General features: G+C 37.3%; 1 protein-coding gene and 1 long non-coding RNA gene across 19 annotated transcripts in view; both read right to left on the reverse strand.

Moving 5' to 3' along the window:
• The window catches only part of diaph2 (diaphanous-related formin 2), a 476,898-nt gene that overhangs the window by 269,385 nt on the left and 192,673 nt on the right, over positions 1-14,840 (reverse strand). The window lies entirely within an intron of this gene.
• Positions 5,760-12,031, reverse strand: LOC311303962. Its single transcript, XR_014629862.1, has 3 exons — positions 11,149-12,031; positions 7,632-8,017; positions 5,760-6,703 (listed from the first exon to the last, which is right to left on the reverse strand). It is a non-coding gene; the product is annotated as an uncharacterized lncRNA (long non-coding RNA).

Raw genomic sequence — 14,840 nt, forward strand, 5'->3', positions numbered from 1 at the left:
GCAGTCTGGATAGATCCGTCGTTGATCTTCCACCACATGAAGGAGAAACTGCAATTGTTCTTCAGAGTGTGTGAGATTGTGAAAGATGTGCCATTGTATTCTTGAATCAGAGCCTCTCCTCTCTCGACTACTTTCATTGCATGTATGGTTGCCTGTGCCTCCTGATAATCTGCTTGATTCGGCCAAAGTTCCGGGTCAATTTCAAGGAACGTAATGTAATTTTTTTAACCAAAAAATGTGAACTAAACCCAAACAATAACCAAGGTGATCATCAATAGAAATATGTATTGATTCCACCAGGAAAGGTAAATCTGCTAAAACGGGTCATGGATGGATTAATTTGGATTTAGTTTCTACAATAAGTAAACTGAGATATGTATCTAAAATACATATTTAGGAATATATGGTGCATTAGATGTTTTTATGGAGATTCTTTTGGAATTTTACTAGCCAGGTACAATACCAATTCAAATGATCTGTTTTCAAAATCTCAGAAAGTTTAAAGCTATTGAGCTACCAGTAATTATTATGTTACTGCCATACAAATTGGCATGCTGTATTTTCTTATATAAAGGAACAATTTGAAGGGTTAAGAGCATGACAATTGGAGACTTTAAAAATAAGGACCACCCTAGTCTTGACCTGCCCTAATGTCATTGCTTTCCTTTTCTATACAGAATTGCAATTACAGTTACATACAATTACAATGGATGGGCACAGAATTTTTTTTTAAATAAAATACTAGGCCTATACCATAAAAGTGACATAAAAGTGGTTCAACCTACAGTGCAGTACTGTCAAAATTTTCTAAAACTATTCAATAGCTCTTTGTTCACGGGTTGGGGTGTAACGATACATCGTTATATTGTGATATTGCAATATAAAATTGCGACGATATATATATCGTTGATGTAAACGATATGACTCGAGATGCAGAGTTAGTTTTATCCAAAATTCAGCTTACTGTATTTATAAAGTATAATTTACCAAAAAATATGTAAATTCTGTCATCATGTACTCACTCTAGTGTCGTTTCAAACCTTTAAGATTTTCGTTCACCTTCCAAACCCAAATTAAGATATTTTTTATGAAATATGAGAGATTTCTGTCCCTTCATTTAAAGTCAATTCCCCTACAACTTAAAAGATCTAAAAATGTCATAAAGGCATCATAAAATGAATCAATCAAGCGGTCTAATCCAAAACCAGAATCATGACAATGAGTGAACGTATGGGTGAATTATGACTTCAGTTAGAGTATCACACAAAGCTATTTTATGATTTCTGAAGATTTGGAATATAACACACAAGTTGAATGGACCATCTTATGATACGCTTATGCTTCTTTTGTACCCTCTTTTATGTTTGAGCACTTGACAGTCCCTATTCATTGTGTGTTTAAAAAAAAAACCTTTAGCATTAGATGGAAGAAAGTCATATAGTTTGGAACGACATGACATGAGTAAATTATAACATGAATGACGACAATTCTCATTTATGGATGAAATATCCATTTAAATCTCACTACTCTATCTTCCATTCTAGGTTGATTTCAATGTTTCTTTCCTTGACCTCTGCCCTCTTTGCTGTGCAGCCCCCTCCCTTACTCTTTTCAAAACCCTTCACAAACTTACTCTTTTTTTCTCTCTCTCTTTTCCCCAAACTGTCTTTGTAACGCCGGTCTCCAATCAGGACGAGGGCTGTTGTGCGGTTGTCTGGGCTCTCGGCTCAGCTTTCCACGAAGAAGAGGCTTTTCACACTGCGGAGTGTGTTGTTGATATTCAGCGAGGCTCCATCTTGAGCATGCAGCACCGGGATTGTTTACCCGAAAGGCGGGCGAGGGGAGGTGATGGGGGGAGCAGTGAGATCGTCGTTCCCTCTACTCTTCAGACCTCTCTCCACACTCTCGCCACCCTGAACCAATTCCACCTCAGAGTCTCGGGGACAAATTAAACATGATAAGACGTCACCACACAGGCCTGGAGAGCAGGGGGAGAGGATCACACGGAGATGTAGCCTCTGCACCATTTTTGATTTGTATGGAAATTAGAAGTCAAACTGCTCGAACAGCCAATAAAGTTGCAGTCTGGGAAATGTAACATTTAGATAAGAGACTATAGCGGCAATTACCACTGATAACATGACGAGAAAAAAGAAAACAAAGCGAGCGGAAAGTAAATAAAACATAAATGCATTTGGATGATGCTGACACGATAGGGGAAGTCTATAATACAGTTGTGTTGACTATATTTTAATACATTTAAATACATTCTCTCTCACATCTTTACAGTTTAATTACAATCAAAATGACACTAAACCAAGTTAATGTACTGTAATTTCAAACACAGTGGATGATAATAACTTTTTAAACTTTTTAAAACTTTTTTGTTGTGCTAATCTATATAGACACAACATATTTAAGTATGAAACTACACGCAAACCTTGTGATCTTGTGATATTACTGCATTCAAGTACTCTGTCATTTGTCAGTTTCTAGCACGAGAAACACTGGGGAAGTAGCTCTATTAACATGCAGACATGAATATCTCTAAACCTCAGCAGCGATAGAAACACGCCCATCACCACGCCAAGAGCGGGGCGGATCTCTCTGGGGTACACAGAGTTCCCATGCCCATGTTTGGGATGCCTTATTGTGGAAGTAGATTTGATGCAGTTGTTTTCACTTCCTTATTTCAGTCTTGTTTTTACTCCCTCTGTCACTATTTTGAAAAGCTGTTGATTATTCATGTACCTCATACTGACAAGAGAACTATAAATGATCAGGTGATGCAGGGCCTATTCATCTCAGTTTTAGCTCATCCAATCATGTCACACTACTGTACCGAACATAAGATCATCAGCAAATGCAAAACTAGAATTGTGACACAGCGATTAAGCCTATGAATATGAATGTTCTTTCTTTGAAAAAATCAGAATGTCTCAACTAATGTCTACTTTTCTCTTTCCTGGGAAATTAAACCAGAATACTTGTCTTATAGTGAGTACTTGTTAAGATAATATGACTTGTTTAGCTGAAAGATATTCCGCCGGAAAACTTTCATTAATCTCAGGCTTAACAGCTTGAGAAGTAGCATTATATATTTAAAAGCTATTCCATGTATAAAACATAATTATCGGATTTTCATAGCGCTCTTTAGACTTCAAACCAGATTTGGACATCATGTTGCAGTAGCGTACAACAATGTCGTCTTTTTACTTTCTCAGGGGAAATTAAGTTGAGAAAAAGAAACAACTTCCACTGCCTACTCAAAAGTCCATGATATAAGCAGCAAGCAAAACCTTGCACCAAAACATGCCCCCAAATGAGGAGTTATGAGGCAAAGACAAAGTTTTAGAGTTTCTTCGAGACAGGTACCACGGCATGGTGGTATTTTCAAATGGGTTGTAAAGTGCAGTGGTTGCCCAAATCGCTCCCCTCTGAGATGAGATGATTAAAGTCAGTGGGACATCCAAGTATAGCGATAAGAGCCAGGAACAGTGGGGTATCCTTCTCAAAATGCACCGACTTCTGTATCCAGGTCACCCCCTGTGGCCTCTCTAATGCACAATAAACTCATTACAACCCATTAATATTTAACTATCTAATTTTCCTGCATATGTGATTTATTAGAGAACGGCAAAAATGAGCGAGACTGTGGGCCTAGGCTGAGGCTGAGCACAGTGGGCAAACAAAGAAAAATTAGCACGGGCCACATTGGCTTTATTGAGACAAATTGGCTCTGCGCATGAGAGCAATTAGAGAAATCGCTTTCTTTTCAGACGCATGCCACCAGAAAGCAACTCTATTTTTGAATTAGCACTGCAGATTTGATAAAGTCCTCTGCTTTCAGTGGAGAATAATTAAAAGAGAGCAAAAATCTACAGCAGAGCTTCAAGGTCACAAGGGTACACAGGTATCACTTTAAGGCAAGCTGGTTCGTTGCTGGTCCAGACTGAAGAATAAACATTTCAATAACATTTCAAATAAGCAATACAATCTGACAATGACTGCATCATGAATTTATGATTTCCGATAGTGGTATGTCTCCACTTCCAATACTGTCATATACACAAGCTGAGAAAAAAGCTGTGATTTTATAAAAGTGCAGGTGCCAAAACCAGCAGTGATCTGATGATAGAAAGAGCATGCCATCAAACGTGTGGGTTGAGAGAAATAGTGTGTGTACTTGAGTTTTTAGTACAAGACTGGGTAGCCTTGGGTCCAGATGGATATGTTGACGTCTGAGGATGAGTGATTTTCTGGAGTTATGAAAGAGAAAGAGAGAGAGGAGGGAGAGGGCCAGAGTCATGTGGACAGAGCTGCACTGGCAGATGCTTCCATTCGCAATAAACAGCATCAGCAATAAACAGCTCTGTCCTTAGGGGAGACAAGTGGAATGATCTAACCCTGTTCAAAGCGCTTTAGCATGCTGCTTATCAAAAGCCTCCTTTATTATTTTACTGTGGCATTAAGACCAAGCTGTTAATATGAGCCAGGCTGGAGAACAATTCCATTGCGTCCCACATTCATCTGCCGCAGGGCATAACAGGATTGGCTGGTATATGGAAATAAACATAATTTTAATCAGGTGGTGGTCCTATGTTGCAAAGCCCAGTATGGAAACCTCAAGGAGCTTCCTTTGATACTGGGATCTGTTGTGTTACATACAATACATTTGTGTCTGTTCATGGTAATGCCTATATGTCCTTTTTCAAAGACATAACACTGCTGTCATAACAGATTACAGGCTTGGAACTGACAAGGCAATAAAAAAAAATATATATATATATATATATTAAAAAAAAACTCTTAGGGGGTCTTGCTTCTGTTTTATATCTAACAGCCTGTATAAGGATTTGAGCAAGTGTTTATGATATGCAGGAAAATAAAAACCCTGGCGTAAGAGCTCTTGGTATAGAAACAAAGTAGTGGGCAGCATATCTGAGGCCTTTGATCACAAACAGGTTAGGTCTGATTCCATCATAAAGTGTCCAGGTCATTTCAGATATCAGATTATAGGGATGCACCAATACCCAAAAACAGAATGAACCAAAACATTCTCAGGGACAAAAACGGAATGAAAAAAAAAAAAAAAAAAAAAAAAAAATCGCACAAAGCTCAGAAAGCTTAAACAAAATAAAGATCAACACAGAAGAATGAAGAGCTTTCTCAGGCTCCCTCTCCAGTTGAGAACAGTCGACAGCATGATATGGAAGAGGCCAGTAATAGCACTCAGAAAGAAGTAGAGGAGGTGGAATGTCCTTTGACTGAAGAAAGCGAGATGCTAGTAGATGACAAATCTGACGAAGATAATGTTAAGAAAAGAAAAACAAGAGATGAGATTCAATTCTCTGAAAAAACGAAAACTTGTCCTCTTCATGATTGCTCCCAAACTTCTTAGAGTGACACTGAGGTAGACTCTGATGCAGAATCTATAGTTTCATCGCAATCTTTGCAGTTTGCAAAGAGGTGGCTACTCTATGTTGAGTATTAAGAAATTTCTCAAGAGCACTAAAGGAGCTAGGAATGTTAAACTTGAGAGTGCTTTTCCTGATCTACAACTTTATTGATTCAGTTAAGAATTTTCAAAAAAGTTCTGAAAGTGCAGGGGAGAAAATCTTTACTGATCAAGAAAGGTATCGCTTAAAGAAACTTGTTTTGAAAGTTAAAAGACAGTTAAAAGATGGCGAATATGTTTAGTTTTTCATATTTGTTTATTGCTTGTTTCTCTTTTGGTTTTCTTTTTGTTCTTTTGTTTTATGAGTGAGTTAAAAATAGGCAGTCTGAATTTGAATGGAGCTAGAGATGAAAGAAAAAGAGCTTCATTTTTCAGACTGTGCTCCCTTAAAAAATTAGACGTTATCTTTGTACAAGAGACACATAGTATTGTTGATAATGAAGTTGATTGGAAGAGAGAATGGGAGGTGATGTTTTTTTAAGTCACAAAACTAGTAACAGTTGTGGAGTGGGTGTTCTTTTCTCCAAAAGTTTCAATCCTCAATCTGCTGAATGTGAAGAGATTATTGAAGGTTGACCATTAAAAGTCAGAGTAATATATGAAAATGTACAACTGGTATTTATCACTGTATATGCTCCGGCTGTTGGTAAAGAGAGATTGACTTTTTTGGAAAATGTAAATTATGCTATTAGAGATTGCAATGATAAAGAGTTTTTATTTATAGGTGGAGACTGGAATTGCACAGAGAGTAGACTTGACAGAAATCATGTAGAGCCTCATCCTGCCTCTCGCACTCGTCTGATTCAACTGTTAGAGACTCATGAGTTACATGATGTGTGGAGAGGGTTACATGATAATCAAAGTCAGTATACCTGGACTCATTGTAAAGACAATGTATTGTCTATGGCCAGACTTGACCATTTTTATTGTTTTAAGCATCATTCTAATGTTGTTAAAAACTGCTTTATTAGCCCTGTTGGGTATTCTGATCACTCACTCGTTGTGATTTTTGTCTTTCTGAAGTGTGTAAAGCCCAGTAGCGCCTACTGGCATTTTAATACAGTTCTACTCGAAGATTCAAATTTTAAAGAAATGTTTGTTTCTTTTTGGAAAAAATATCAAAGTACAAAAAATTATTTTATGTCTTTACAACAATGGTGGGACTTTGAAAAAGTTCAAACAAAACGGTTGTGTCAGCAATATAATTGTAATGTTACCAAAGTCTTATTGAAGTTGGTAAAAGCTCTGGGCCCATATTCATAAAGATTCTAAGAATCCTCTCAGAAAACTCTTAATTTAGCTTAAAAACTTTTACGTAGGAGTCTTAGCTTAAGAGCAATTCAGGACTGATCTGAGAGCAACTCTGAGTAAGGAAAAGACAAAAACTTTTATCTTAGTAAGAAGGCGGGGTTGACCCCGTTGCTATGTATGACACAATCTTTTGAAGACTGTGATTGGTTGGTTGTCCAAGAAGGGGAAAAAAGTGATTTTAAGTATAGGGTCTATTCTAAGCCTTCACTTTGAAATTACATGCGTATTTTTTCCTGTTTGACCGTTCTCACACACACACATTATATATATAAATCCTTATTTTATTAACCATGCTGTTAATTTCCTATAAGGTATTTGCTTGGCTTAGAATGATAAAAATTGTTCCACTCTTTCCAATTACACTGATTGTTGGCATGTCTATTTAAATGGTGGTTTGAATGTTGGTTTTAATGTATCAAACATGGAATTTTCCCAGTTACCAAATATCGTAATGTAGTGATTACTTTAATTTCGGGCACTATGGCATTTCTGCGCTGTGTTGGAGATATTAGCGTGTCTCTAAAAAGATCTGTCACAAACATGATCCCTGCATGATCTAATCTAAAGCGTCTTATTAACTCACTGTCATCCATTGTCTGCAACACATTTCTTCTCCTTCTTCGTCTTTCTGCCATTTTCTCCTCTGCTAAAGAAACTCTTAAGCCTCTTAAAAGTCCTCGTCCGTGCTCCTAACAATTTTGACCTTAAGACCTCTTTTAAGGGTTAAGATGCTTTCTGAATTACTTTTTTCTTTACTAGGATTTTTTCTTTAAATTTAAGAGTAAACGCCCACATTTCTAAGAATTTTCTTAGAATTTTGTCACTAGGAGCTACTCTTTGCATTAAGATTCTTTATGAATACAGGCCCTGGAGTCTGAAGTAGAAGAACTCCAGGTTTTGGCTGAGGCCACAAAGGATCAATGTTATCTTGAAGCTCTTAAGGTCAGAAAGTCTGTGTTAACGACCCTGCTTGGGGTATCAGCACAAGGGGCTCTTATTAGGTCCCGCTTTAAGAATGTAGTAGAAATGGATGTTCCATCACACCTTTTTTTTTTTGGATTGGAGCGGAAAAAAATGCTCAAAAGAGATATATTCATAGTTTAAAGTCTGACTCTGGACATGTGTTGTCTGATCATGCTGCTATTCGTAAGCATGCTGTCAGTTTTTACTGTGATTTATATAAATGTGAACACCAAGAAGAGCAGATGTTAGCTCAGAGTTTTTATTCAGGTCTTCCCCAGGTTAACCCTCTGGGGACCAAGGTGTTTTTGGGGCCCTTGAGATGTTCTGACATGCCTTGACATTTGTGCTTTTTTCAGTTATTTATAAACATGTTAATGGCAAAGGTGTAAATTCACTCTATATAGCACAAACAGGCCTACCATAATATGCGAGCAACATGTATGTAGATGTTTGTATTTTTAAGAGAATAATGTTTATGCGTGGTTATTTAAAAAAATTAAAATGAAAGTTGCTGAATTAAGACCACAAAACTCATACAAAATATGTGCCCACAAGACTTTTGACTAATGGATGTTGTCTCTTCGAGTTCTGGCTTCAAAATTATGTGAAAATAGTCTTGCTTTATCGTTCACAAAAAAAAAAAATACATTGATTTAAATAGTGTAAAACAGGTTTTGCTTGCAAAGCCAATATGCGAGGGGGCGTGAAGGAGGAGTAGTTTACACCTGAGATTACAATGTCCCACCCACTCTGCATAATGACTCTGCATAATGACTCTGCCTAATGAGCCATTCTTTCAGGTGTGACACTGACTGAGCCACAATGCAAGGACAAAAGATATATTTTGAAGAAGACTTATATTGACCATTTAAGATTTTGCTTACATCTATCTTGTAAATATGTTTTGCTATTTTATTAAAAAGGTTACAATTACAACAATAATTACAATTTCAACAATATTTCAAGTGTACTCTTTCTTTGTAAAAAAAAAAAAAAAAAAAAGATTATAGGCCTACATTTCATCATATGTGACCCGTCACGGAAACCAGGGACACAAGTCGGCAGCACAACTTTCGAGCAAAATGAGAAAGCGTTTTTTTTTTTCAAAATTGGTGATTTTCGTTTTTTTGCAGAATCTGTTAGTTGAGATCACGAAGAAGCATCTCCATGTTTGAGATAGCAGTATTGGTATATTTAAAAGCGTACATTTTGATGTTGAAATCGGCTTGTTTTTCTGAGATTCTAGCACGCAGTAGGGGCGTGTCATTGTCGGTGCGTATTTCCATACTGCATAAGCCGGCGTGGCTACTTGTTATGCAGCGCTCTGGACGGCTCTATCTGATTTCAAAATTCAATGAAGATGGACGCCAATAGCATTACGATGTCCAGCAATCGATTTAAATAGTAGGTTACATGGGGTTTAATTTGTCGTTTAATGAGATGTAGCCTAATACATGTTGTCAGTGCCAATACATAGATCCACCTGTATAATTAATGTGTATATGAATGGTACAGTGGTAGAGCTTTCGCCAGCCGTGTCAGAGGTTGAGAGTTCCAATCCGCCCTTTAATAGTTTTTTTTCTCACATCAAAACGATTACGTTTATCAGTGGTTGTATATCAAGCAGGGACACGCAAACGTTTGAATTATTTTGTTATTTCAACAGAACGAATAGAGAGTATCCGCAACGCAACGGATTGAAGCGCGCGTCGAGTGAAGACAATGCAGTGTGTGCGCGAGCCACACGAGTAAACACTGTATCTGCGCCACTGATCGCAGCGGCAACGAGCACTTTGATCACTTGATAAAAAAAAAAAAAACATTTCAGCGCTAGTATCTTATTTAAAAAACGAACGAAATGAATGCTCTGCCAGTTAACTGGAGATGTTTTATTTAGAGAATTTGTAGAATTGGTACATTCAGGGGGGAGGGGGAGACGGGGAGCTTTACAGGGGGTATGACTTATCTAAATGAGATGTAAATGAGCCCTATTGTCATTCCCAGAAGGGTGAGAACTTGCCAAACTTTAGAAGCAGATTTCTACCATTTCAGTTTTTTTGAGTGCCTACCTTCAAATGGCCACAACTTCTCCAAATATTATCAGATTTCCATGTGTTACACATCGTTCGAAAGCTTGAATACTACACTTTCAGAATATGCGAATAACTCAAAATGCCCCAGAACCGACTTGTGTCCCTACTTTCCGTGACTGGTCACATATGTATTCATTAGTTTGAATATAGCCAACATTGGAACATCTAATATCTTAGTCTATGACTTTATTTTTGACAAAAATAGTATTTTATATATATATGTATATAGATAGATATGAGCAGAAATTGCTAAACAAAAGCTTATTTGATGTGACAGCAAAAACTGTACCCAAATCTAGTCAACAAAATGTTGTCTTTCATACTTCGCCTGACTGTAACGTTGTTTTTATGAAATATTAGGGCATAGCCTATAAATGTTAATTTGCAGTTTAATACGTAGCTTATACAAATACATTTTATTTCAACATATTTCAGTCGATTTTTACTCATCTCAGTAGGCTATAGCAAAGCAGTTTATTCTTTCACACACAGACGCGCGATTCATATTTAGGCTAAACAGTCTTTACAAATATGTACCCTTCATTCATCTCACAGAAACGCGATTCATATTATAGAAACGCGATTAATCTTTTTGTTTACATAGGCCTACACTAACGTTATTCCATAACGTTATTCCACATTAACACTTGAGAAAAGATAACAGCCTACCTCACTCCTCAGCGGGATCTGCTCCTCATATCAGGAGATATTGTTCCTCATATCAGCACTGTTCTGAGGAAACTTTTCTCCATAAGGTAGGCTATATTATGCCTCACCGCTTTGTTTACAGCTGATGTGGGCATTTCACAGGTGTGAAATGGTTCTCAGAATTTGCATTTGAATAGCACGCGCTCTCCGGGGAGTGGTCACATTACTTTTGAATGAGCTCGTAATGAGCTCGACTGGAATCGCTCTCTTTTTATACAGATTACAGAAGCTGATAATATTTGTTTTTTATATAAATTACTTCATTTAAAAGATGCCATCTCAAGCTTTATGCCCGTGGGTCTGTTTGCCTGTTTGACTGAATTTTCGCGGAGTTATAGATAATTTTCAAACGCGTTTCAAATGGGAGTTTACTGACAGAGAGAAGGCAGAAATAGCATCATGTTAGTTTTTCTTTATTTGTCAAAAAGCAAAACACTTTATATTTATTGTGAGTATACAGAAAAAAAAATAGAAACTGAACAGGATCAATTGATGTATTACACGAAAATGAAAGATCAAAATTAACAGAGCATTTTGTGTTTATTTTTCATTGCTAAAAAAAAAATTTAGCAATGAAAACGCGCAGGCGCGTTTTTGGTCCCCAGAGGGTTAAACAAGAAAGTAATGTGGTGCTGGAAGCAGATATTTCCCTGGGTGAACGGTATGTAGCTTTGCAGAGTATGCAGAGCAGGAAAACTCCTGGACTAGACGGTCTACCTGTTGATTTTGATACGTTTTTTTGGTTCATAATTGGAGAAGATCTTCTGGCAGTCCTGAAGGATAGCCTAGCCAATGGATGTCTGCCTTTAAGTTGCAGGAGGGCAGTTCTTACCTTGCTACCAAAAAAAGGTGACCTGCAGCTCATAAAAAACTGGAGACCTGTGTCCCTGCTTTGTACTGACTATAAGCTACTCTCCAAAGTATTGGCAAACAGACTTAGTTAAGTGATGGAACAAGTTGTTTTGCCTGATCAGACCTACTGCATCCCTGGCAGGCTGATTTCTGATAACATTGTTCTCATTCGAGACTTGTTAGAAATATCTAAGCTTTTTGGTCTTAAAATGGGAATTGTTTCTATTGATCAGGAAAAAGCTTTTGATCGTGTTGAACACAAATATTTATGGCAAACAATGATTGCTTTTGGGTTTACTTCTGGTTTTATCAACAAGATCAAGACTTTGTATTGTGATGTTCAGAGTGTTTTAAAAGTCAATGATGTTTTGAGCACTCATCTTCAGGTCCAGCGGGGAATTAGACAGGGTTGTGCCCTTTCTGGCATGTTATATTCTCTGGCTTTTGAACCTTTATTACATAGACTTAGATCTATTTTACAAGGTGTGATTTTACCAGGGTGCAATATACCTTTAAAGTTATCAGCATATGCAGATGATTTAGTCATCATGGTGGATAATCAACAAGATATTGATATGCTAGCAAATGTTATAGTTCAATATGGCATTATTTATTCAGGCAGAGTAAATTGGAGCAAAAGTGAAGCTCTCGATATAGGAGTGATGGAAAACAAGTTTCAATTACCGTTGGGATTCAATTGGAAGACAGACGGGGGGTTAAAATACTTAAGCGTTTTTTTGGGTGATGAAACTTTTGTCCTTAAAAACTGGGATAATGTTCTTGAAAGGACTAAAGGTTGTTTTGCCAGATGGAAGGATTTTACCGAAAATGTCTTATAGAGGTCGAGTTCTTGTCATTAACAACCTGATTTAATCCACTTTATGGCATCGTCTATCATGTGTAGATCCTCCCCCAGATTTGCTGTCAAAGATTTAGGCACTTCTTGTCGACTTCTTTTGGGATTGTCTGCATTGGACGCCTCAAAGTGTGTTATATTTGCAGAAAGATGAAGGAGGACAAGGCTTAATTCATCTGAACAGTAGAGGGGCAACTTTCCGTTTTCAGTTCGTGCAGAGGTTTCTGTGTGGTCCCGCAGACCTTGTGTGGAGACCGTTGGCATGTACGATCTTGAACCAGCTAGGTGGACTTGGCCTAAACAGAACACTGTTTCTGATGGACTTAAAGCAGCTCAACACCAGTGGATTGCCAAGTTTCTACCGTGGACTGTTCAAAGTCTGGAATCTGTTTAAAACGGAGAGGACAGAGCATCACAGGTCACTCTATTGGCTTCTTCAAGAGCCAGTTGTGTATGGGACCCGTTTGAGTGCGGCCTGTCAAATAGGTCCCAGTTTACTCAAACAATTCTGTTTGTCCAGTGCAGTGACTTTGGGACACGTAATTCACTTTATAGGAGCAAACATGGACAATGCTCAACTCCTTGCTTCTCATTTGAAGGTGTATTCTATTCGTATGATAGAATTGTTGCTCAAAAAGTGGAAAGAGGCATTAACAGATGCGGAACGCACATTGTTGCATTTGTATTGTGATGGTCCTGTTCAACATAGTGTTGATGATATTTTTCCTTTGGTGAAGGTTCTCCCAGACTTTAAGGACTGTACAGTTTTTTTTTTTTTTAGAAACCAAATCACTGTCTGTCTATTCATGATGCCGATAAGAAATTGTTATACAGACTGATTGTAAAAATTTTGAACAAAGATAAATTAAATGGTAAAACTGACACTCCATGGAGAGCTCGCTTAGGTCTGATAGATGGTGTTGGACCTGAATGGAGATCGCTGTATAAACCACCATTGTTGAAGAAGGTTGCTGATTTGCAGTGGAGAGTTTTACATACAGCCGTGGCTGTTAATTCTTTTATCCATGTTTTAAACCCTGATGTTAATCATGGCAGTCCTTTTTGCACTCTTCGTGAGACAGTTGTTCACTGTTTTATGGACTGTTGCCGTCTTATGCCACTGTTCTCTGCTGGAAGATCTTTTAAAATTGTTTGGTGTAGTTTTTTTCCAAACAGTTGTTTATCTTAGGGTACAGGTATTCCCAAAAAAAGAGGGAGCAGTGTCAACTCTTTAATTTCATTTTGGGAAGAGCAAAGATGGCTGTGTAAATGAGTAGACAAAATAAGGTTGAAGGATCTACAGATGATGATGCTGTTTTTGTATTTGTCAAAATGTTGAAATCGCGTTTAAGAATAGATTTTAATTACTACAGTTTGATGAACGATCTAGAAAAGTTTTCCAATATTTGGTGTCACAAGGATGTGCTCTGCTCTATTGTAGAGAATAATCTCATTTTCAAGAGTGTGTTGATTTAATGTGATTTTATTTGATTGAGTGTTGTTTTTACAACTGTTTTAATAAAGTAATTGTAAAATCTCAAAATCTCTCTCTCTCTCTCTCTCTCGTCAGTTAACGTTAATAATAAGCTACATGCCTCGGTTTACTTTCTTTGCCATTGACATCTGACTGAACTACAAACTCTCCACTGATGTCTATGAAAAAGGGATGCACTCGACCAGCTCGTGCGTCTGTGCCGCTGAGCACTTAAACCACAGCATGTTTTTCGCTTATCAGCTCGCGCACCACAGCTATATAGGCGTTACTATATTTAATTTAATATTCAAATAATTTGATACAATTACTTCATGGACAGCCTTCTTTTGTATCCCCATTATACTCTCTGTTGTCAATGTTTCTTTGTCTGGACACAAGCACTGTACACACGCTGCCTGGTATCGGTTGTTGGTATCTGAGCATTTTTTTGAGTATGAGTACAAGTACACGAACGCAGTATCGGTGCATCCCTATCAGATTTAACCCTCCATAACACAAGGATTAAGCCTTGGCGGGGGCACACAATGTCAGGGAGAATGGAGTGGAGTCAGATGTTCAGAGAGAATTTGATGAAATTTTGGCTGATGAAGGGGGACCATGCAGGCTCCTTGTGGGGGAGCTGAGGTCCTGAGTCACAGCCATGTTTTTAAAAGGGAAATCTGACATTGATGCCTCAGCTGGCAGACAATCTAAAAAGACAGAAAAGTGAACGTTCACATAAGCACGGGGGGGGGGGATATCACAATTCTTCTATAAATAAAATCAACACATAGAGAATGTGCATTCTGCTTCATTTGACACTGTGACATCTGTTCAATATTAAATAAAATTTGCAGAATGGAAAAATTATTTATGGCAATATAGGGCTGTCAATTTAATATTTTAATGTGATTTTTTTTCTATGTAATTGAAAATAAAATAATAATATAACACAAAATAATAAAATACTAATTAAATCAAATTTAATTAAATTATCCAAATTTATTACAATGAAAAAAAATAAGAACAATTAGCCAAGGCCCGATAACTCTTACTTATACCAAGAAATGTATAAGAAATCCCACAATTCACAATTTATCCTTAAAATACCACTTTTATGCTTTT

Source organism: Rutilus rutilus, assembly GCF_951802725.1.
Source record: "Rutilus rutilus genome assembly, chromosome: 14".
NCBI lineage: Eukaryota > Metazoa > Chordata > Actinopteri > Cypriniformes > Leuciscidae > Rutilus > Rutilus rutilus.